At 41.0% G+C, this 22,700-nt stretch overlaps 1 long non-coding RNA gene across 1 annotated transcript; it reads left to right on the top strand.

Annotated features, from left to right (window-relative positions):
* The first annotated feature begins 191 nt into the window (after positions 1 to 191).
* Positions 192 to 22,365, top strand: LOC122465924. Its single transcript, XR_006291067.1, has 3 exons — positions 192 to 314; positions 20,946 to 21,003; positions 22,054 to 22,365. It is a non-coding gene; the product is annotated as an uncharacterized LOC122465924 (long non-coding RNA).
* The last annotated feature ends 335 nt before the right edge of the window (positions 22,366 to 22,700 follow it).

A 22,700-nucleotide genomic window follows, 5' to 3' on the forward strand; every position in this document is an offset into this window, starting at 1 on the left:
TTCAGATACAAGAAGGCTCTTACATTTAACTTCTGACTGATCAAATAGTCTAGTTTTGCATTTTAATGTCGGAATCTCCAAAGACTAATTTAATGACATTTCCATGAATAATTTTTGCTGTTTTTTTACAAGAGCAACACAGCAGCTTTCAGTTTCCTTTGTATTTTTATATAATCACTATGAAGTCATGTTGCTAGGCAGAAACAAAAATCAATATAGAAGTCAAGCCATATGAGCTCATCTCTGAATCACTGTGGACATTTTGGTCTCTCCTCTCCTCTTTTTTTTTTTAGAAGACTCTTCCCTACTAAAATGTGAGTATAGCAAATCTAGCTCAATGCCATTTACATTACTTACAATATATTGCATTCCACATTCATTTTTCTATTACCATACATTTATTTTCTGCATATATTACACGAATAGGAGCATGCAGAGTTGTTGTAGCTATGTTGGTCCTAGGATATTAAAGAGACAAGGCGGGTGAGTTAATATCTTTTACTGGAGCAACTTTTGTTGGTGAGAGAGAGAGAGACAAACTTTTGAGCTTACACAGAGCTGAAGAAGAGCTCTGTGTAAGCTTGAAAGCCTGTCTCTCTCATGAATAGTAGTGTTATTTGGGTGAAAACGACACAGGCAACTCCAGTCTTAACTGACCATCTGAAAGTATCTCCAGTCATATTGCATACAATTCTTCTGAACCTTTAGTAGAAAGCTCCTTCCACTAAGCAATCAACTTTTGTAGAGCTCTTTAGTGGTCACCTAAAGGGAAACCAATATCTTGAAAATCACATTGCCATTTTAAAATGTGTACCAGTTACTGTTGCAAGAACCAGATAAAATATAAGCAAAAGAGATTATAGCAAATATTTTTCTCTGGTTTTCATTTTGTTTACCAAGTGCATTTGACAGCACTTTGTGAATAGGAAATTTTCCTGTTGATGGGAAGTCACATTTCCTGTCTCATGCACTAAAGCAGGATGACATCATTCTCTTGTACAGATCTTAGGAAGCTCCTATGCACTTTCTTCTCTAGGCCCTGCATGAAAGCATTTAGCAGTAGCAGCAGCAGCAAAAGTGAAGCTGAAGAGGCAGCAGGTAGATGTGCACAGAGAGGAAAGGGGGATTATGTTTGGTGGTATTAATAGGGCTTGGCACTCACCCAAAAAGCTTTGTAAACATCATTAGGAAAAGAAAAGGAGGACTTGTGGCACCTTAGAGACTAACAAATTTATTTGAGCATAAGCTTTCGTGGGCTACAGCTCACTTCATCGGATGCATTCAGTGGAAAATACAGTGGGGAGATTTATATACATAGAGAACATGAAACAATTGGTGTTACCTACACACTGTAACGAGAGTGATCACTTAAGGTGAGATATTACCAGCAGGAGAGCGGGGGGAAAAAAACCTTTTGTAGTGATAATCAAGGTGGGCCATTTCCAGCAGTTGACAAGAACGTCTGAGAAACAGAGGGGGATAGGTGGGGGGAAATAAACAAGGGGAAATAGTTTTACTTTGTGTAATGACCCATCCACTCCCAGTCTCTATTCAAGCCTAAGTTAATTGTATCCAGTTTGCAAATTAATTCCAGTTCAGCAGTCTCTCGTTGGAGTCTGTTTTTGAAGTTTTTTTGTTGAAGAATTGCCACTTTTAGGTCTGTAATCGGGTGAGCAAAGAGATTGAAGTGTTCTCCGACTGGTTTTTGAATGTTATAATTCTTGACGTCTGATCTGTGTCCATTTATTCTTTTACGTAGAGACTGTCCAGTTTGACCAATGTACATGGCAGAGGGGCATTGCTGGCACATGACGGCATATATCACATTGGTAAATGTGCAGGTGAACGAGCCTCTGATAGTGTGGCTGATGTGATTAGGCCCTATGATGGTGTCCCCGAACAGATATGTGGACACAGTTGGCAACGGGCTTTGTTGCAAGGATAGGTTCCTGGGTTAGTGGTTCTGTTGTGTGGTTTGTGGTTGCTGGTGAGTATTTGCTTCAGGCTGGGGGGCTGTCTGTAAGCAAGGACTGGCCTGTCTCCCAAGATCTGTGCAAGTGATGGGTCGTCCTTCAGGATAGGTTGTAGATCCTTGACGATGCGTTGGAGAGGTTTTAGTTGGGGGCTGAAGGTGATGGCTAGTGGCGTTCTGTTATTTTCTTTGTTGGGCCTGTCCTGTAGTAGGTGACTTCTGGGTACTCTTCTGGCTCTGTCAATCTGTTTCTTCACTTCAGCAGATGGGTATTGTAGTTGTAAGAATGCTTGATAGAGATCTTGCAGGTGTTTGTCTCTGTCTGAGGGGTTGGAACCAATGTGGTTGTATCGTAGAGCTTGGCTGTAGACGATGGATCGTGTGGTGTGGTCTGGATGAAAGCTGGAGGCATGTAGGTAGGAATAGTGGTCAGTAGGTTTCCGGTATAGGGTGGTGTTTATGTGACCATCGCTTATTAGCACCATAGTGTCCAGGAAGTGGATCTCTTGTGTGGACTAGTCCAGGCCGAGGTTGATCAATGATACAAATAAATTTGTTAGTCTCTAAGGTGCCACAAGTACTCCTTTTCTTTTGCGAATACAGACTAACACGGCTGCTTCTCTGAAACCTATCATTAGGAAAGAAATTTAAACTCTTGAGTTTTAAAATCTCAGATTTTGGCAATTGGACGGTTTCAGAACATTCAAGTTGTCCATGCCCCTTTAGAACAGATTCCATTGTTTTATATTGCCATCCATATGTAAAGCAACTCTACAGAATCTCATTGTAAAGTATGGGCAATAGAAGAGATCAGATTAGATATGTAGATACTGAAATAGCTACACTTATATCTACACTCAAAATCCTTGCCAAATTGTGGTATAAGTTCTAGAAACACCTCTGAGGTGCCTCAGACTGCATTACTTTTGAGAATAACATCACAGAGCCAACGAATTACTGCTTTTTGCACTGTAATGTTGTTCTGGTGGTATTCTCTTCCAGAAATGGCATTTCATATATTGGGGTCAGAAAGCAGGATATGTAAAGGGTAGGGGTATGAAAATGCTAGTCCTTCCTAGAGGTTGAATGGCACCTTTCCCTTTAGAGATGCCAAACTCACCTCTGAAGACTAATAACGTCTCTAGATAAAATTCGGCATCATATAATTCCACAGGCTCTCCTTTGCTTGCAGCAAAGGCTGTTATCATGGTTACAGAAAAAGTCAGGAATCAGGAAGATCCTTTGTGGGATTTTGAGCTGAGCAGATTTTAACTTCTGAGTAGTAATTTAATCTCCCCAATTCTCAGTCAAAGTGGAAACTTTGGTATAAAAGTGGGATCTGGCTAAGGCCCGATGGTTTGGATTTAAATTGGGGCGTGGCGTTCTAATCCTCTCTTGGTGTCCAGCTCCCTCTTCCCTCCCATAGTTATCGATGCCCTTCCTTCCACGGACCCTCCAGTATTTCCTTGGGTCCCTTCCAATTCCCCAGGCACCTCCACTCTGCCACACTACATACACACCTTTGAAGATCCACTCACAGGGCTCAGATCGTACAGGGAAATCTGTGGTACAGGTGAGTGTTGAACCCGAGGTCTCTGGCTACCACCCTAATCTCTAGATCATTCTTCCTCCTGGTCAGATGAAGAAGAAAAGGGACATTAGGAATGCTTTTGAATATCTGACATGTAGCTACAGAATCTGAATTGCATAATATTCGCCCTCTTTGTAATGGGCTATTTGGTTTTCATGTACACCGCTGTAAGGACATCACACACACACAGAAAACAAAAAAAAACCCACATCTAACCAATACATTTGCTACTATCATACCAGCCACTCCTTGCAGAAGGCAGGTTTATTTCTAAAAACTGAAAATTCCTTCCCAGTACTTGTGAAAAAAAATATAACCTTGTTATATACAGCGGTCTTAATACCCAAGACAGAAATAGGTAGCAGGTGACAGAGCGGATCTAGCACAGCTCAGCTTTCATTGGATTAAAACAATGATTAATTCATAAGCTTTATGCCTAAAAGTTATTTTAGCGGCAGCATGAGCACTGAGTGACTGGAAATTCCCAAATAGATACCAGTGCATAGCAGAGTGAGTAAGTGCACACCCACAGGAGCACATATTTGTTTGCACTGTCACAGTGTATATGATACGTACTTAACCAAGGCTTTGGAGACTGGAGCAGGTGGGTAAAAATAAGCAGCTGAGCCCAGAACAACCAAGTCATTATTTTTGTTATCGGAATAAACAGTTCCTAGGGAACGTTTCACATCAGAGGAAAGATCTAAGAACAGAGAAATAGGAAGTCTGTGAAAACAGCTCTGTGAGTAAAGAAATAGCATTCAGAGACAGCAAATTTGTATGAGTTTTTTCTCTTTGAAACAGAAGGGAGGAGGAGGCCCTTAACTGCACCAGGAACAGGGCAAAATGCCAGAGATATTCAAATGAACATGCAAGGATTCAGCTCCCTAGTCTCTATTGCTTGCCCTACCTCCCTTTACATATATATATATATACACATGCACATGCGTGCACAGACAGACCGAGTGAGCGCTGTGTGGGATTCTCTGTGCAGCTGATTGAGTATCTTGGTGATAGTCTCACCATATGATTGTTGTAATCCCCCAGCCTTACTATTCTTGTCCATTCAGGCAGTGGCCTTCCCTCCTCTGCTTTCTAGCAGGCCCAGTTCCACCCCCTTGGAGATTTCTGGGGGCACTGGGTGGAGCGTTCTCTAGCTTCATTTTTCTGCAGACCAAGAGGTCTAGGCTAGAGGTTCTCAGACTCTGGTCTGTGAACCACCAGCGGTCCGCAAGCTCCATTCAGGTGGTACGTGGATAGTTCCCTTTAAGGTGCATGCCTGGGTGGCAGCACACGAGAGAATGAAGGGCCACCCACCTAATTAGTGGAGCCACGCCTGCGCGGCTTCACTAATAAGGTGCCTGGACCTACAAGAAGATGCACATGTAAGGTGAGGTGGTGGCCTTGGGGGGAATAGGGGGTAGGTGGGAGGGGCCAGTGGGGTGAGAAGAGGGAATGGGGGGAATTTGGGACGTGCAGGGTTGCAACGTCCAGAGAAAGAGGCGACTTTCCCCAGCTCCAGGGCTGCGGCTGCTGGGGAGAGACCCCCTCCTTCCCAGCCTCAGCTCTGTGGCTGCTGTGATGGGGGAAAGACCCCCCTCCTTCCCAGCTCCAGGTCAGGGCTGCCGCAGTGGAGGAGAGAGGGAGAGACCCCCCTCCTTCCCAGCCCCAGCTTGGGGGCTGCTGTGTCGTGGGAGAGAGGGCACATCTATCGCATTAGAAAGGTAAGACTATTAATATTAAAATATGAGTTGTATGCTTTTATTTGCAGAACAAAAATGTTAATTATTATTAAGGTTTTTTTATATAGCCATTTACAATATAGCTATTTACAATAGTTATCTAACAGTATAAATAACATTTGGAAAGATCATTAAGTGGTCCGCTGAGACAGTCAGAAATTTTAAAGGGGTCCACGAAAAAAAAAGTTTGAGAACCACTAGTCTAAACACTGCTCCTCAAAATCCACATTGTTGCACAGGTGAAAAATGGAGCCTTTCTTGCATGTGTAGGTTCCATAACACCAATTAACAGATCCTACAGAGTTCAATACTTGTGATCTCATGAACTGGAACCTACAAGGGTGATGAAGCTCTAGATATAAAGCTTATTACTACAGCTTATTACTACAGCTACTCCTTTAGCTCAAGAGTTTGGAACAGAAGGAGGCTATCATAAAGTCTATGTAGCCATGGTATGCAGTATAGCTGGTCACCGTGATATCTAATCAGCCAAAAATCCTTACACTACACATTTTGGAGATGTGCAACTTCCTCTGGAGTAGAGGCTGTTGTCTTGTCATGAAGGTAGCCTTTTCCTTCATCTCCCCCTTAAATGAAGAGATTTATTAAGAGGCAGTGAGTCAGGTTAAGGATCTTGTTATCACATCAGACTGTTGCCTTCCAAGAGAAAGCCATGCTTAATATGTAGGGTTTTTTTGTTGTGCAGCGGGGCTCTTCTTTATCTGTGATATGCTCCTAACAGCATGTTTTCAATGCAGTAAAATATTTGTTCACTGGTTGGAATGATCATATGTCATTCTCTGTATTCTTTGCACTGGCTTCCAAGTGCCTGAAAGAGGGTTAGCACTGTTGTTTTTTAATGTAGGCTTATGGTCTATTTGAGACCTCCACCATACACTTTGCCCTGCTAAGTATCTAGGCTCAGAGCCCACCCCATTTTAGGAATCTGACTGTTACATCTCAGGTCAACAGGCGATTACTCCATTGCTGTGATAAGGCTTAAAGAGTGAACTACATTCCCCTTTGATATTCATCTCAGTCAATCCCTCTCCAGTTACACAGAACACCTTCAGACTTTTTTTTTCCAAGGTATTTTTCACTATCAGCCATGTATTTATTACCCTCCTTTCTTCCATATTTTTATCACCCCCTTCTTTTTATAGTGAATCTCTTCAATTGATTTCATTCATTTGAAATTTTAATGAGGATGGCGGGAGGGGGGACTTTAATCGTGTTTTCACTGAATTTTAATTTTGTTGTGATGCTCTGTGGCTTCCAGAGCGCTTTGGTGAAGATGTGAAGAGAAAAGCTTTATCATTAAAATGATTATTTTCCAAGCTGACTTAGAGATTAGTGTTAGACTGGCTTTGCATACAGCAGTTTGTCAATGTCCAGCCCTGGCACTGGGCTTCCCTCTATCTTTTGACTTGTGCAAACAAACAATACCTACGGTATTACCAAAAAAATGGAAACCCCCCCAACCTGCCAGCAGTAAAAGAATATGGCAGAACACTTGAAAGCTGTGAAGAACATAGATGGGTACAAATAGTCCTAATTCATTTTTTCAACGGGAATTTTGTTAATCTTATCGCACTTAGAGACAGACTCTGCTCTTATTCAGTGGAAAATTTCCCTTCTTCTCTGAACAACTTACATCTTCAGATCTCTAGAGCAATGCATCTAAAAACTGTATTCTATATTTCTGTAAAATCTAATACCTAGGCCTAGTCTTGCAGCCTTTACTAAAGCGCAATTCCCACAAAAGTCACTGGGAGTTTTGCCTGAGTAAGGAATGTAGGATTGGGTCTCTCACTTATTATACTCTCAGAAGAAGACCAGAGAGCAACAAGAATTAAAGGAGGCAAAGTTGATCTAAAACTTCTTTTTTATAAGAGTAACGATCTATAACTATTTCCGATTGCAGGTCCTTCTCTGCATTCCTTCTCTTTTGAATGAGAGTTTTGGGTATCTGAAGAATGCAGAAGCTGGCTCTATGTCTTCATTTTCCTTAGAAATAATATCCACACCTGAATATTCCACAGTGAGAACATGGTGGCACTTAGACCTCAATTCAGTAAAGCACTTAAGTGAATGTTCTTAAGTGTTTTGTGAAAACAGGGCTTAAGTTTTGGATAAAGAGAGTAAGGAAAATTATTTTGATTTACTGGAGTAAATAAAATAATGAAACGAAAAATATAATATTTTGAAGTACATTCTAATGCTTACATATGTTCTTCTGAGATAGTAATAAATAATAATTATAATACCTTGCTCTTTTATAGCACTTTACAAAGGGGGTCATTATCATTATCCCCATTTTACAACATGGGGAAACTGAGGCACATGGATGGGTGCCCCCAGGTTACCTAGTGGCAGAGCTGGGAACACAAGCCAGGACTCCTGAGTCCCAGTCCCATGCTGTCTTCAGATGTTGCTGTAAGTTGTTTTTGAAGAGTGCTTTGTATTCCTGAGACTTAGTTTTAAATCAATTCCTAAGCACCAAAATAACTTATTTAAAATGTTCATCTTTCTTTTTTTAAAATGCATTATAAGGCAATGCAAATTGGGAAGGTTGACATGGATGAGATGATTTAATAGTAATTATCAATATTTAGCATTCTTTTAGCTCCCTTTTGCTCCAGAGCACTTTGCAAATATTAATATTAATATTAATTTTATTGAATGCAAGTTCCATGTTTCTTTTGATTTAGGTTATAGACTTTTCCATCACTAATTGCTGTGATTCCCTGAAAACTACTTTAGGGTTGCAAAAAATCCAAGAGCTGTTGTCTAATGCATGTGAGAGAGGAGGGGTATCCAGGCCCATCATTCACTTTGAGCAAAGCACATGCACATCATTCCAGTGAGAAAATGAAAATGGATTAAATCTATCACTTAAAACGTATCTACCTGTTTAATAAATATAAGGGAAAATGTGATCCTGAAAAAGAGGGACAAATTCTAGGAATTGCACCTGTGCAATTGAGAAGGGAATTTGGCCCATTATGTTTAAATATGTAGCATGCTAATTTAATTAGATAAGAGCTGTGTGTGAATACCAAGGCTTGTACATTTCTAGATAAGGCAAGCCTCTTTAATAACAGTTTTCTTTACTGTGTTATTCTCAGGGCCAAATTCTGATGCTTGTATACAGCCCAAGACTTATTTGTTCCTTCTTTGTTTCCTTTGATCAAAATGATAATCAATATTAAATTCTTACACTTTATGAAAGAACACAACACTGATGTAGCTGGGTGGGTTTGCACTTCAGTTAATTTGTTGGGGAGAAAGAGGATAAGAACAGCCCATGAAGAAACATGAAATTAATAAACAAAAAACCCCTATAGATCAGTTCCTTATGTCAAAACATTTATGTGGCTGTTTATTTTCATACCTTTCATTTAAACAAGTTGTTAGGTGTAGTGTCTAAGTTCTACTGAAAACATTACTTTCGTTTAGCCTGCACTTTTTGGGAAAGCAAAGGGCAATGTTGTGTTTGCTGCTGCAGTATGCTAGTTAGGACTTTCTGATGACACTTTGCTATTGGAGTTTCCTTGTAGAGAAGGAAAACTCTGTTTTCATTTTTTTCCCCCTCATTTTTACTGTGACACCAGATTGTCATGAAAAATTCAACTTACATTCTCCTTTCTCCTATGACCTTAAGAGAGAACATACAGAGCTCTGAGCTCTCCTTGGCATTTTCAACGAAGTCTTCCGCTCCACTGTCTACTGGCTTTTGTAAATAGCAATGACGTGTAAAGTTTAAAAAAAAATATGGCAGTTAGTGCTGTGTGATAATAACTTTTAGAGAAATGTCAGCTGCTGTGTGTTCAGCGTATCTTATCCAGTATTTGTCAAATACTTAACATTTCACCTCAAATCACCCATGTGTTGGGAGGTGTCACATTTTCATGGTAACAGCATCTGTATTTCCCCTCTTTAGTCCACCAAAGGCACCCACTTAAAGGTTTCTGGCTCCCAGCTGTCAACTCTCTTGGTCGCAGACCCGCAACTTACTCCCGACCAAAGTTTTTCCAAGCTGGACGGTTCCCTGCATACATTGTGATATCCTCAGCAAGCCAGAGTGCATAAAGCTCAGCATCTGTGCTTTGCTTTCCCTTTGAAGGCTGCAAACAAACAGTTACAAGTCACCATGCAGCTCTTTATAAGCAAACATTTAGCCTTAAGGTAAAAGTATTACACAGAAAACATATTAAAAACAATACTAGTTCCTATACACATGCTAGGAGCTTACCAGAAGTCATGCATCAGTCTTAAGGGGGTCTAAGTGTCCTTCCAACACTTCTGTAAGGATTGGGGCTCCCACTTAGGCAGAAGGTTCTGCCTGTTTGCTGGATCAGAAAGAAGGCCCTGAGTCAGTTTAACATCCTTTATCCAAAAGTCCTTTCTTTGTCTGGTGGTCTCTGGAGGATCTAGTCTGAACTCATATATGCAAACCTCTCCAGGAGGTGGTACCTCTCTGGTTGGGTTAGAACTGGCTGATTTGCCTTAACCACCATCCACTATTTTTAGTTTTTGGAGGAGCTGTGGTAGCCCTCCCCCATCCGATAGAACAAAATCATACATAAACCGTTCCTTTAAAACAATGGATCCCAAAGATACTGCATGGGATAACATTATTTGTCACAGGAGGAATTGGCCACATCCCTGTGGCCTTATGGGCTAAACCACAGACGTCAGCTCCATCGCAGACTGTCCTAGACATAAGAAAGTACAATTGACACTGAAATCCATAATGGGGGAAGAGCGAGTTCTGATGGGCCATAAATCCAGCTTTTATCAAGCTAGCTTTTTATACTGCACCTGTCACCACAGTATAGCTAAGCCAATCTCTCTCTCTCTCTCACACACACACACACCTTTCACCACAGTATCTGGGCCAAACCCCCCTACCGCCACCACCACTTACTCACTCACCCCACCTTCTTTGGCATAACACACCTGCTAGAGTAACTCTCCTGTGAAGCCCCAAGGGTGAAAGAAGATGGATTCTTCCAAGCCTGTAGGTCTACGAACTCTTTTCTTTTTCTATCTTAAAGAAGATATGCATGTCAGAGTGGGGCATCCCTTATCACTGGTCATGGAGCAATAGGTGTGGAGGCCCTCATCCTGTGCCAATCATGGGAGAGTTATTGGGGAGGCTCCCCTATCCTCATTAGCAAACTCCTTAGTAAAGGAGTTCTTGCCCTTCATCACCACATTTCAGGGGTGAATCTTCAGCTCACTGCTTACTCCTGTCTTCTCTCTGGCTGCCAGGAACACAGCTAGATGTATGTCAGTGAGAGATCAATATCGTTGGGTCAAACCCATGACCTCTTTAAAAACTCTGCACTGACTCACTGACATGCAGAACAAGAACACTGTTTCCTGACATGAGCTCCTGTACTTTGTTCGTTTTCACTATGCTGTTTTGTATCAGATCACAGCCAGGTCCCTCCAAACAGTAGCTATAGTCAGAGTCGGTCAATCTACTTGAGAATAGGTAAACTAGAAGAATTTTAATCACTCCAGATTTACATTTTGTGTCTCAGTGTCTCCATGGCATTTCATGTCATGGATTAGCCATAGAAAAGGATGTATTGAGTATTCTGATTTTAATGTTATTTTTCCCCTTTCATAATCTGCAGTAGCCCTCAGTTCCCTACTTGTATCTCCTATGTACAAAAATAATCTCATATTTTGTTCTAATAAAGTTCCCACCCAAGATGAACCCCATTTTAAGAGAATAGTAGCTATTTTATCTTTACTATTAAAAGGCATATATTAAAAAAATATTTTATCCTCTGGGTGAAATCCTGGCCCCACTTGAAATCAATGGAAAAACAGCCACTGACTTCAATGGGACTAGGATTTCACCCTAAATATTTAATTTTCTATCTAATTTATATCTTTCTGCTATTCCACTTAACATGTTTTTTCCTACATGGTTCCTGGGAGAGAGGAACCAACTCATTTTGATTAAGTATTTCTTTTAATCTTTTAAACCTCTCTCCTACTAATTGCAGCTGGCTCATTGTCTTCTCTATTAAAAATCAGCCCTGGGGTTGATTCCCTGGCCTGCTCCCTCCCTGCAAGAGATGGGAACCTTGCAATCAAGGTCTGGTATTTGTATCCCTTCTCTTAATGCAGCAGGCTGACTTGGATAGTCTGATTATTCTGTGCACAGAGGATGCTCATTTTGCAAGATTCCTATCAGTGAACTAAAGACAGCTCTGTCCATAAAGACAGAATCCTTTATGCTAACATGATAGCCGACCGTTCCTAGCATAACAGATTCTGACTGCTGCAGTTACCTCTGGTTTTCTGATTAAAAAAAAAAAGAAGAGAGCTTACATATTAAATACTTACTATTTGTTAGCACCAATGGTAACATATTTCTGGATCTTCATCAAGAATGGGGGAGAGGAGTTGTGGCCAGATCGACGGTGGAATCCTAGCCCTACTGAAGTCAATGGGAGTTTGGTCTTCAGTGGGGCCAAGATTTCACCCACTGTCTTCACTCAAGTAGAACTCCCAATGAAATCAGTAGGCACCTTGTCTGAGTAAGGATGGCAGGATCAGAGTCTTGGAGAACGTCTGAATGGATGTGGAGGATCTATAATGATATTAGATCAAGCTGAAGTGAATGATCCTAGGATTACATTAGGAGTAGAGTAAAATAAAATAAAGATCAAGGCAATAGAGGCCAAGGCACTTACTAAAAATTATTGGCCTGATTCCTATGGTTTTTACACCAGGTATTTTTCTGAAACTCTGCTGATTTTAATGGCTTCACTTTTGATTTAAGCCAGTGTAAGTGAGAGGAGAATCAGGCAATGTTTGTTTTAATGGTAGTACTGTTGGTGATGGCTGAAAGATTTTGATCTAGTATGTGGAGATTTGCAGTTGACTTTCACTTGGAGAAAATATCTTAACTGCTCTTACTCAAATGAATATTGAAGATTTGAGAGGCAGCTGGAAAGGGCAGGGAGTATGCGGCACATCCCCATGCATTTGGGCAAGAAATTAAATATCCACTTCAGAACAGAGGTGCATTTTTCTCCCTCAAATGAATATTGAAGATTTGAGAGGCAGCTGGAGGGGCAGGGAGTATGCGGCACATCCCCATGCATTTGGGCAAGAAATTAAATATCCACTTCAGAACAGAGGTGCATTTTTCTCCCTCATTATCTGTCTTTGGAGTACACTAGTCAAGCCAGATGGCTCATGGCTCATTGTCTTGTACAGGATTATTAAAAAACAGAACAGTTTACTTGAAATGTACATGAAAGTGCAAGATTTACAAATAACCCTAATTGTTAAGCAACATATTCAAAATAAATCACTTTCACTGAAGAGAGACTGACACTTAGTATTCAGAAAAAAAAAGGAGTACTTGTGGCACCTTAGAGACTAACCAATTTATTTGAGCATAAGCTTTCGTGAGCTACAGCTCCGATGAAGTGAGCTATAGCTCACAAAAGCTTATGTTCAAATAAATTGGTTAGTCTCTAAGGTGCCACAAGTACTCCTTTTCTTTTTTTGCGAATACAGACTAACACGGCTGCTACTCTGAAACCTGTTAGTATTCAAAATATAGCGTCGGAATACACTGAATAAATTGTATGTGCCAAAGGATTTGCGCATTGCCTGACTATGAGAGTCACTCAGACAAACAACCATGGAAACTACCAAGACATCTTCAGGATATTTCTAGAATACAAATGTCCTATCTGTAGTGGGCTTTAGAAGGTGTTTGAAAACAGAGTTTGTTCTCAGAGAGGAAGGATGATCTCAGACTGGATTCAGGAACTTTGTTTGATTCCTGGTTCTGCCACATACTTCCTATGTGACCTTTAGCAACGCACTTCATCTTTCTGTGCCTCAGTCCCCCATCTATCAAATGGAGATAGTAATAATTCCTTTCTCCTACCCTTTGTCTGTCTTGTCTATTTCGATTATAAGCCCTTCAGCACAGAGGCTGTCTCTTACCATGTGGTCTGTAGAGTGCCAAACACAATGGAGCCCCAGACTCATTTGGGGCTTCTAGATTCAATGATATTACAGGTTTCAGAGTAACAGCCGTGTTAGTCTGTATGCATCCGAAAGCTCATGCTCAAATAAATTGGTTAGTCTCTAAGGTGCCACAAGTACTCCTTTTCTTTTTAATGATATTACAAATAATCAACTGCAATTTAAACACAGTTCCAGCTAAATGTAGATAGACTGGAGCACGATTTTAAACTAGTTTTGGCAAACAATTTTATCCAACCCACAACAGTCAGCCAGATCAGGTTTGAAATTGATTTAGTTAGAAGCCTGGTTAAATTCCTGTCTGCAGTCGGTTTTGAACTCAGATTGGACTTTTTATGGGGATGTGATTTTGGTAAAGGTGTCTCTTAGAATTTTCCACCCTGCAGAGAGGGCACAGACTAAAATGCAGTTAAATTAATCCTTACCAGTTAAATGGTTGAAATACACAGCAACAAGCTGCACATTTAATTACTGCTACTGTGTGCAATCACAGAAATGGCTTACACAAATTGTGTACCCCTCTAGTTTGAAACTCTTAGTCACAATTTTTAGAACGCTTTACAAACTTTAAGGCAGTAAGAATGATTATCCCTATTTTGCAGAGGGGAAAATTCAGGCAGAGTCATTTAGGACGAAGACCTTACATTTGCATGTCAGTGTCATGGCTCACAGGCCTCAAATCCAGCTCCATAGGAGCAGCCACGCTTCACCCTCCACTTTGCAGCCTGTTGACAACTGCTGACCCAGGACCTAGCCCCAGTTTGAGGCTCCATGCCGATGTCCCATTGGTGGAGTCCCAGAGAAGCCGATTGGCCCACTGGCACTACTTAAGCCAGCAGTAGGAACAGGAAGCTGTCTGAACATCTGGGATCCACCCTGCTCTGGAGTGTATGCCTCCTGCTCCCCAAGCTTGACTTCCTGGCATCCTGACCTGGCTTGGCTCTTGACCCCTGATTAGTGGTTCTAATCTCTAGTTTGTCTCCTACCTCTGACCCACTGGTATCCTGACCCAGCTGACTTGTGACTGGACTCCAGCTCCAATCACTTGGTCTGACTGCCCGTGACCAGGCCTTGACAGTCAGTGACATAGAATCTCAGGGTTGGAAGGGACCTCAGGAGGTCAGCTAGTCCAACCCCCTGCTTAAAGCAGGACCAATCCCCAACTAAATCATCCCAGCCAGGGCTTTGTCAAGCCTGACCTTAAAAACCTCTAAGGAAGGAGATTCCACCACCTCCCTAGGTAACGCATTCCAGTGCTTCACCACTTCTTCTGCATCTCTGAAAATTAGACAACTTAATTAGGTGACAAAATACGAAATTATGGGTAAAATTTTCAAAAGTGCTTACATGACTTAGAAGCCTAAATCACACAGATTTTCCCACCCTAAATCCCAATGTTACTCTAGGTCCCTAACTGTCAGTTCCCCAAATGTGAAAATTTTGGCCCAGTTACCTTTTTCTACTGAACAATGTTCCCTCGAATTTTTAACAGGCCGTGTGTGCAAAAAATTTCTTCTGTGCCACCGCCGAAACAAAAAACCAACCAAACAAAAAAAGCCAAAGCCGGAGTGCGCGCGGTGTTTCTCTGGGTGCTCGGGGTTTAGGGTCTGTGTGCGCGCGCACATGCGCACAGCTTAGAGGGAACAGTGCTGCTGAGTCATCTGACCCTGGATTCATCGCATTCAATTTTGGAATTCTGGTTAAAGATGTCACCTAAAAGTATTCCATCTTTTTAATTGTTATGGTATCTTTAAAGTAATTTAAATTAAGAGTTCGTATGTAGATTTATGTATATATTTATTATAGCTTTGATCTTGCAAGTTGCTGAGGGTCTCATTCAAGGGGCTGAGATGCTGAGGAATTGAAAGAAAATCAAAGAAAATAATAATGATGGTGGTTTGAATGACTCACGAGCAAAAGATTTGCATATTTCTTTGTCTTTCTTGCCAGCCATTCTTATGCCTGCATTTTAATAACAGCTACCTACTGAAGATTTGTATATGCTATTTTGGTTATTTTCTTGGTCACCATCGTGATATAATCTCTTTCCACAGCAATTTAATTAGCACAGTGAAAGGACTGACCTTTCTCAAGATTTTATTTTCCATCATGCTAAAAATATCCATCTGGATATGTCAATATGATCTTTGATGCGCACAGCACGCTGATACACTGTGGAGAGGAGAGAAGCATTTGAGAAAAAAGTATTTTAAACAGATTGCAAACTGTATCACTAACTTTTACTTGAAATGGGCAATATTAGTGCAAGTGTCTGGAAAGAAAAAGGCTCTTCAACAATAATAAATAATACCTAGCTCTTATATATCATTTTCCACCAGTAAATCTGAAGTATCACTATCCCCCATTTTACAGATAGGGAAACTGAGGCACAGAGCAATGATGCGGTTTGCCAAAGGTCACCCAAGAAGCCAGGGGTAGACCTGGGAATAGAACCTCAGTATCCTGAGTCTCAAGCCAGTGCTTGATCCCCTCATCCCTACTGCAGTATGGACCCCTTCATTTATCCTCAATTTTCATTCTTGCCTGGCCCACAAAGGTTTCAGCTACTTCATCTTAAATAAATATATGGACAGTTGGTTGCAAATTTTGAAAGCCATCCATGCCTAAATGTGTGTACCCGGTTTAGGCACACAACTCTCACCTGAGCAAATGCAAATCAGAGCTGCTTACATGCATGCAAGCAAGGATTTGCACACTTAGGGCTCACACATCTTTGATAATGCCAGTCTAGAAATTCTTGTTCTTTTACCTGGCACAGAGTTCCAGGAATGACCTTTTTGCCTCACACAATTTCACAACAACATAAGAATTACACTCCGTAGGTTTAGTTATATTTGAATGGTTACCTTAGGGTTGATTTGATTTAAGGCCATAAAAACAAGAAGATTTTAGGATTCACTGAAACTTAAGGACTTTTTTTTATAGTATTATGGGGGCAGGGGAGGATGAGCGGGATGTCAGTATCTCTCCTCTTTTATTAAACTCTCTAACTGAAGCTCATTTACCAGGATTTCTTTCTCACCCACTAACCTGAAAGACTGCTCTGCTTCTGCCTCTGATCCAGGCTCTTGTCTAGGTCTCCTTTCACCTTCCCTAACCTCTTACATTGTTCCAAGCTCTTTCCTTCATATGTAGGTCTCCTTGCACCTGCTGAAACTGTACATCCTGCAACTCTACCATTTTCACAGGGATGGTAACTGTGATCATCTTCAGATTTGGTAATTTGAAGAAGTTTGTATCTGAAACAGAATATCACATCTCAGGCCAATCTCTAGTGCAAGTATGTTCTTATCACATTGTTGGAATATCACGTACAGAGCGTTTGCAACTCAAACTAGGATGTGAATCTATGCTGCGTCTTTGTAAATGTAAATGCATGTTGTACCATATGCTCAAATTCTTTTTAGAGTGGGCACAGCAGGCTAACTATTCTGAGCAAAACACTCTCCAGGCTGACTGGCAGGCCTCCTGGAGAAGTCCTTCCTATTAACCTAGCCCTCATGGGAAAAAATTTAAAAAAGCACTTCCAGGCTTCTTCCGAAGGCTATTGTTGCTTACTGCCCCTGTGGATCAAAGATCAACCAACATGCATAATCCTGGAGAAAAGTCTGGCCAATTTGTGTCCATCTTTTCAGTACATTTCTAATATTAGAAAGAACACAGCTTGAAACAGAACTTGGAAATAATGAAGTTTTGTTAGATGATACACAGGATGTGCATCTCTTAGTTATAACGCTATCTGCCCTTTCTCAAGTCATTTTAACATTTTAGGTAAAAGCCAAATAGTTATGTTAAAGCTATTTACAGTCTGGGCAAATGCTAAATATAGATGGCTTACTGATGGTCAGTTGCTATCTCAAAAGCTGTTGTATTTTCATGTTAGGTTGCTTAGTGTTTAATGATGACATGTGGAATATACTTTGCCACGAACAAGGAAAAATCTACTCTCTTGTTCACAGAATTTTAAATTATTTATTTTTGAATGACAGTAGCACTTAGAAGCCATAACTCGGTCAGGGCCCCATTGTGCTAGGCACTGTACAGACATAACTGAAATGACAGTCCCTGCCCCAAAGAGCTTGCAGTCTTAAGGCTGGTCTTATTCTCTTTTACGCTAAAGCCCCTTTACATATCTCTGGAAATGTAAAAGCACATTAAAGTGGGTATTAATGTATGTTACAGCCCCATTACAACTCCTTAGCTGTGTAAAGTTGCCCTAGTGTAAGTGCCAATCTGGCCCATGGTCCCAAACCTACAACTGGATCTGCACAAGCATATCCTGGCACTAATCCCCATTGAAATCAACGAGACCCAGGGCTGCTTATTTAGAGTGCAATAACACTCAGAGTGTTCAGTACTTTACAAACACAAAGAAGGACAGCATATCTGTCGCAAAGAACTTACAGTATTGAAAGTGTAAGTGAAACAGATGTTGATTGGCTTATTGGGAGGAAGCATGATGTAGTGGTTAGGTCACTCAATCTGGACCCTGAGAGACCTAGATTCAGTTCTTGGCTCTACACTCTCTCTGGGGGTTTGGGCTAGTCACTTAAGGGACACTGTCCTTATGTGTAAAATGGGGAGAACATTTCTTTACCTGACATGGTTTTGCAAGGATAAAATCTACCAGTGATTGTGAGGTGGTCAAATACTGTGGTGATAAGGGCCATAGAAATACCTAGATAGCTAGATGAATTATGCACACTGGAAACATGGCAAAATGCCATATGTAACAAGACTAAATGGTAGGGAAAGAAAATGTGTTCAAGCTTCTAAGTTGTTATTACAGAATTTGTGGAGTGGCAGAGGAAAATATTAAATGTCAAAAGTCCTTGACATGCCCATTTAAATTATAGGATTGACTCACACCAATTTTTCATCAGCATTATAAAATAGCTTTGCACACTGCTGAGAGTTTTCACTTCTGACTGTAGTAATTGTAATGCAAATAACTGTTTCCATTTACCATGGCTTGCAGCCACCCAAATGATAATATTTTGCATTTCTATAGCACCTTCAACCCAAGGATCTTAGGGTGTTTGGAAAACATTAATGAACTCAACCTCATAACATGTCTGTGAAAAAGCTAAGTATTTTTGTCACCATTCTATAGACAAAGAAGCTACAGAACATAGCATCCTCACTGGAGCCATCTCAGGTTTGATTTTCAAAGGTGCTGAACCTCTGACTGCATTTGGAGTCGTAGGCACCTCAGCACATCAGAACCTCTACCAAGTGTGGATGATGATACCTAAAAACCTGAGCCACCTGAATTAAAGGCCACTTTTGAAATTTGGTCTGAAGTGACTTGCCCAACTTGTCACCGAAGAAGTCACTGTCAGAGCCAGGAATAGAGCCCAGATCTCTTGTCTCCTGGTGCTGTGTTATATAAAACCATGCTCTCATTCTAAAACTTAGTAGGATTTTTAGCCCTTTGGTGCAACTGTTGTGCTTAATTACTTTGTGTATATTTAAATAAATGTAGCTGAGGAATTTAAATAATTAATAATCCATTGCCATGTAAGGAGCTTGTTGGCCATGATGATTAGACTAGTCCCCATCACCTTCCAAACATCACCAACAGCAAAATAGTTTAGGCCAGACAGGTGCTTCTCTCACATAAGAATTGTGTCATAATGTGTCAGCCTTATCCAGGGCATCTGGGCGCTACCACAATATAAACATTAGTAATGACATCGTCAGCAGGCTGGATTAAACTTTCCACTGTCCCAAAGAGTTGCCATCATTCTGGTCAATGAAACAATTCCAGAACCTGCTCTTGTCAGGCCCACAGTCTCCTTTTCACCCTGGAAAGGTCATGAAAAGAAAATGGTTCTGTATTTTTAATACATCAAAAATTGGAAATATTTCCTATATTTTTGTGGGTATTTCAGAAATATTATGTAATAGCATAGCATAAATGTGGGCAAATTTAAAGTGTCAAACTGTCAGGCTCCCAACAAGGGCAGCCACAGAAGAGCCATGCTGTTGTCTGGATGCTTCCTGGAACGCCCCTTGGGCTCATATAGGGCAGGGAGCCAATCAGGAGCCATCAGGCTGTTGCTTGTCAAACCCTTAAGGCAAAATGTTCGAATGGTCCGTGTCTGCAGCAGGTCTCAGGCAGCAGAGTGCAGGTTGGTTACAGCTGCTGCTGGGTGGCAGTCTGGAGATGTCAGCTGCCTGGTAGCTTTGCAGGCTCCAGTATCTGTAAAACAAGTGAAGCATTAATCTGTATTGAGGATTGTTCACTTCTCTTTACTGGTTGCTCGGATTATGGTAATAACATGAGGATGCATGAAACAACTGTTAAGGACAATGTTATATTGTAATTTGCCTGGCTCCCATTCTGGCTAATAGAAGTCACTCTTGGACACATACGGACGGTGCAGAAGCTGCAAGAAGCCATGGGAGAATTCACCTAGCACAGGAACAGTGTAGACCCCATGTAAATAGTCTTATGCTGTTCAAAAGGCCTGATGTAAGGATGTACTGGGGATGAGAAGAGTGTGCCCATAGCACTGAGTGAAATTCTGGGGTACCTTCTAGCCCATAGGCTGGGGAGACTGCCATAAATTAGAGCAGTGGTGGGCACGGCCCATCATGGTAATCCGCTGGTGGGCCGCTAGACAGTTTGTTTACATTGACCGTCCACAGGCACGGCTGCCCACAGCTCCCAGTGGCCGCGGTTCGCCGTTCCCAGCCCATGGGAGTTGCGGGAAGCGGCAGCCAGCACCCTGCGGCCCGGAGTGGTTTCTATGTTGGTTGTTAAGAATTACTGAATAAAGCTTCCATCCATTCAAAATGATATTACTATTGATTGTTATCTGCACCATATCTAAAAGGTATTCTAAGCACCTCACAGGAGGGATAGCTGGGGTACATGGCCCAAAAACTTGAGTCTAGAATGTTGACAGGACAAGCAAGGGTGGGCACAAACAAGAGGGTAATAGGATTCGGATGGCAAGGTTGTATCAATAGGGTCATGCAGAAACTAATTTTGTGTATTCCTAGTGATCAAGGTGTTTTAGAACTTAAAATCGATTTAATTAGATCACTTTGTCCTGTTGAATTCATGGCATCTTACAATCCTGAAAGATTCCCAAAAGCATTTTTGCAAGCTTTAAATAAATAAATTAATTCACCCACTACAGAAATGAAGCAGCTTCTGGAGTGGAATGCAGTTGCTGTTTATCCCGCACATGGCAGCACTACACAATTTAAGACAGGAAGCAAAGAATATATGAGGTTAAAACTGCGGCAGGATTTCAGGTAAGCAGGATATAGTTACCCAACCTGGAATCTGACTAAGACACTGCATGTAACAACCCTACTGTTGCAAAAAGTACCATGGGAATTTTGATAATCACAAATAGTCAAAATTGCCTTCCAGTGAGTGAGCTCTGTTTTGCTGGTTTCTCAACCCAACTCAAATATATATATATCAAAGCAAGCAAACTACATCCAACTTCAACCCTCTGGGGTGACTGCAATACATTAGCCCCCTATACACATCAGTGGTTTCCGCACTTATGTCTTACACAAATTGCACAGGGTTCTATTCATTTTCAACAATTGCTCTCCCCAGGCAGCCACTTGCACTGAAGTCCAGACAACCCTGCGGAAAATGGAAAGGAGAGGAACAGGTAAAATGTCTTATTTTCCACAGCTAGTTTCAGATGATCCTCTAGAACATGAAGCTATACAGCCACATATAGAAGGGGAAAGAATCCCTTCTCCATATACATTTTTCAGGAATCTTCCAATACCCATTATATTCCTATAGTCAGTCACACCTGGATATGTTTGAGGGCTCTTCCTTTCCAAATTTCTACATTTCCTCTGCCCCAACAGGAAAAAGGAAATCTATAACTTGTATAGAGGGAATGGCTTGTCACAGGATTCTTCTGTGAGTATCCCAAAGCTATACAGAAAGTTTAGCTGCTTCAGCTCACCCAAAGGAGAAATATCTGTTTGTCCAAATTTCAGTTTTGTGCCATGAATTTCAGATTATCATATCCTAATTTCTTTTCATGGACATTTCCATCCTACAGTCAGTGATTAGGCAAGTACTACAAATTAGCACCAAATAGCAATGTGGAGAAAACTCCCTGATGCTGAAGAAGAGGAAAAATAGATGCCATTTAATGAGGAGGACCAGCCAAGAATATTGAAATCGCAATGATTAATTACTGTAGTGTAGCACAATAAAAATTCCTCAAAATCTGTAGTGGAGGGGATAGCTCAAAATAACTAAACAATTGGATTAGTGACAATTTTTTATCACCTGTGAAAATAAAGATAGTTTAATGCCTGACCTGATCATAACGAAAGGTTTACAAGATAAGTACTAAATTAATTGCAGCTGTTTATTTTAAATGTATTGGAAGATTACACTTTGAGTTTGGATCAAAAACAAATTGTAGCTTTCTAATAAATTACTCTCTGGGATGTTCAACATTCTATTGAAACAGTATAATCAATACAATGAAAGTAACTGTATTCTTATTCGGGCACAGTGAGCCTTAAGCATCTTGAAGAATTTGCAGCCATGGTGCAGTCTCCTTTGATTAAAGGCACCCAGCCACAATTGGTCAATTTAGTCTGTAGTTTAGGAATGTTCCTGGATTCTTTGCTGATGCAAAGTTCTCACATACAAACAAAGGTGAGTAATGCTTTCTATCATCTTCATTCAGCTGGGAGACTCCATCCCATCTTGGCGGACAATGACCTGGACTCAGCTATTCATGCCTTCATCGCCTCCCAGCTGGACTATGACAACATGATAGATCCCGGTACAAAGCCTTCAACGTTTAGGAAAAAAACATCTAGTACAAAACTCTGCAGCATGTCTCCTCAGCAACACCAGCCACTGCAAGCATATCAAACTTGTGTTCTGCTCCCTCTGATGCCTTTCCATAATAACAAGTTAAGATCCAGGTCTCAGTCCTTATGCTCAATGGCCTAGGTTCAGGGCTTCTAAAAGACCTCCTAAAGTCCAGGATAAAGAATATGGTCAACAATTTTGCTCCATTGGCTCAACAGATAAATAAAAGGACAATTCTACCTATGCAGGAGACCGAGCTTTCTCAGGCACTGGCCCAAAACTGTGGAATGAACTCCCACAAGAACTAAGGACCATAACAAACCTCACTACCAAATGTGAAAGCCACATTTCTCTGACCTAGTCTTCTCTAACATAAACACACAACAATATGTATATAAATAAACTCCAGACCAAAACACTCAACTACACACACTTCTTTCACTGCGGAGTAGATGAGAGATACATGTGCCAGATAAGTAGTCACAGTGTTTAATCTTCTACTGGAAGGTGCTCAGG

This window comes from Chelonia mydas, chromosome 5 (assembly GCF_015237465.2).
Source record: "Chelonia mydas isolate rCheMyd1 chromosome 5, rCheMyd1.pri.v2, whole genome shotgun sequence".
NCBI classification, from domain to species: domain Eukaryota; kingdom Metazoa; phylum Chordata; order Testudines; family Cheloniidae; genus Chelonia; species Chelonia mydas.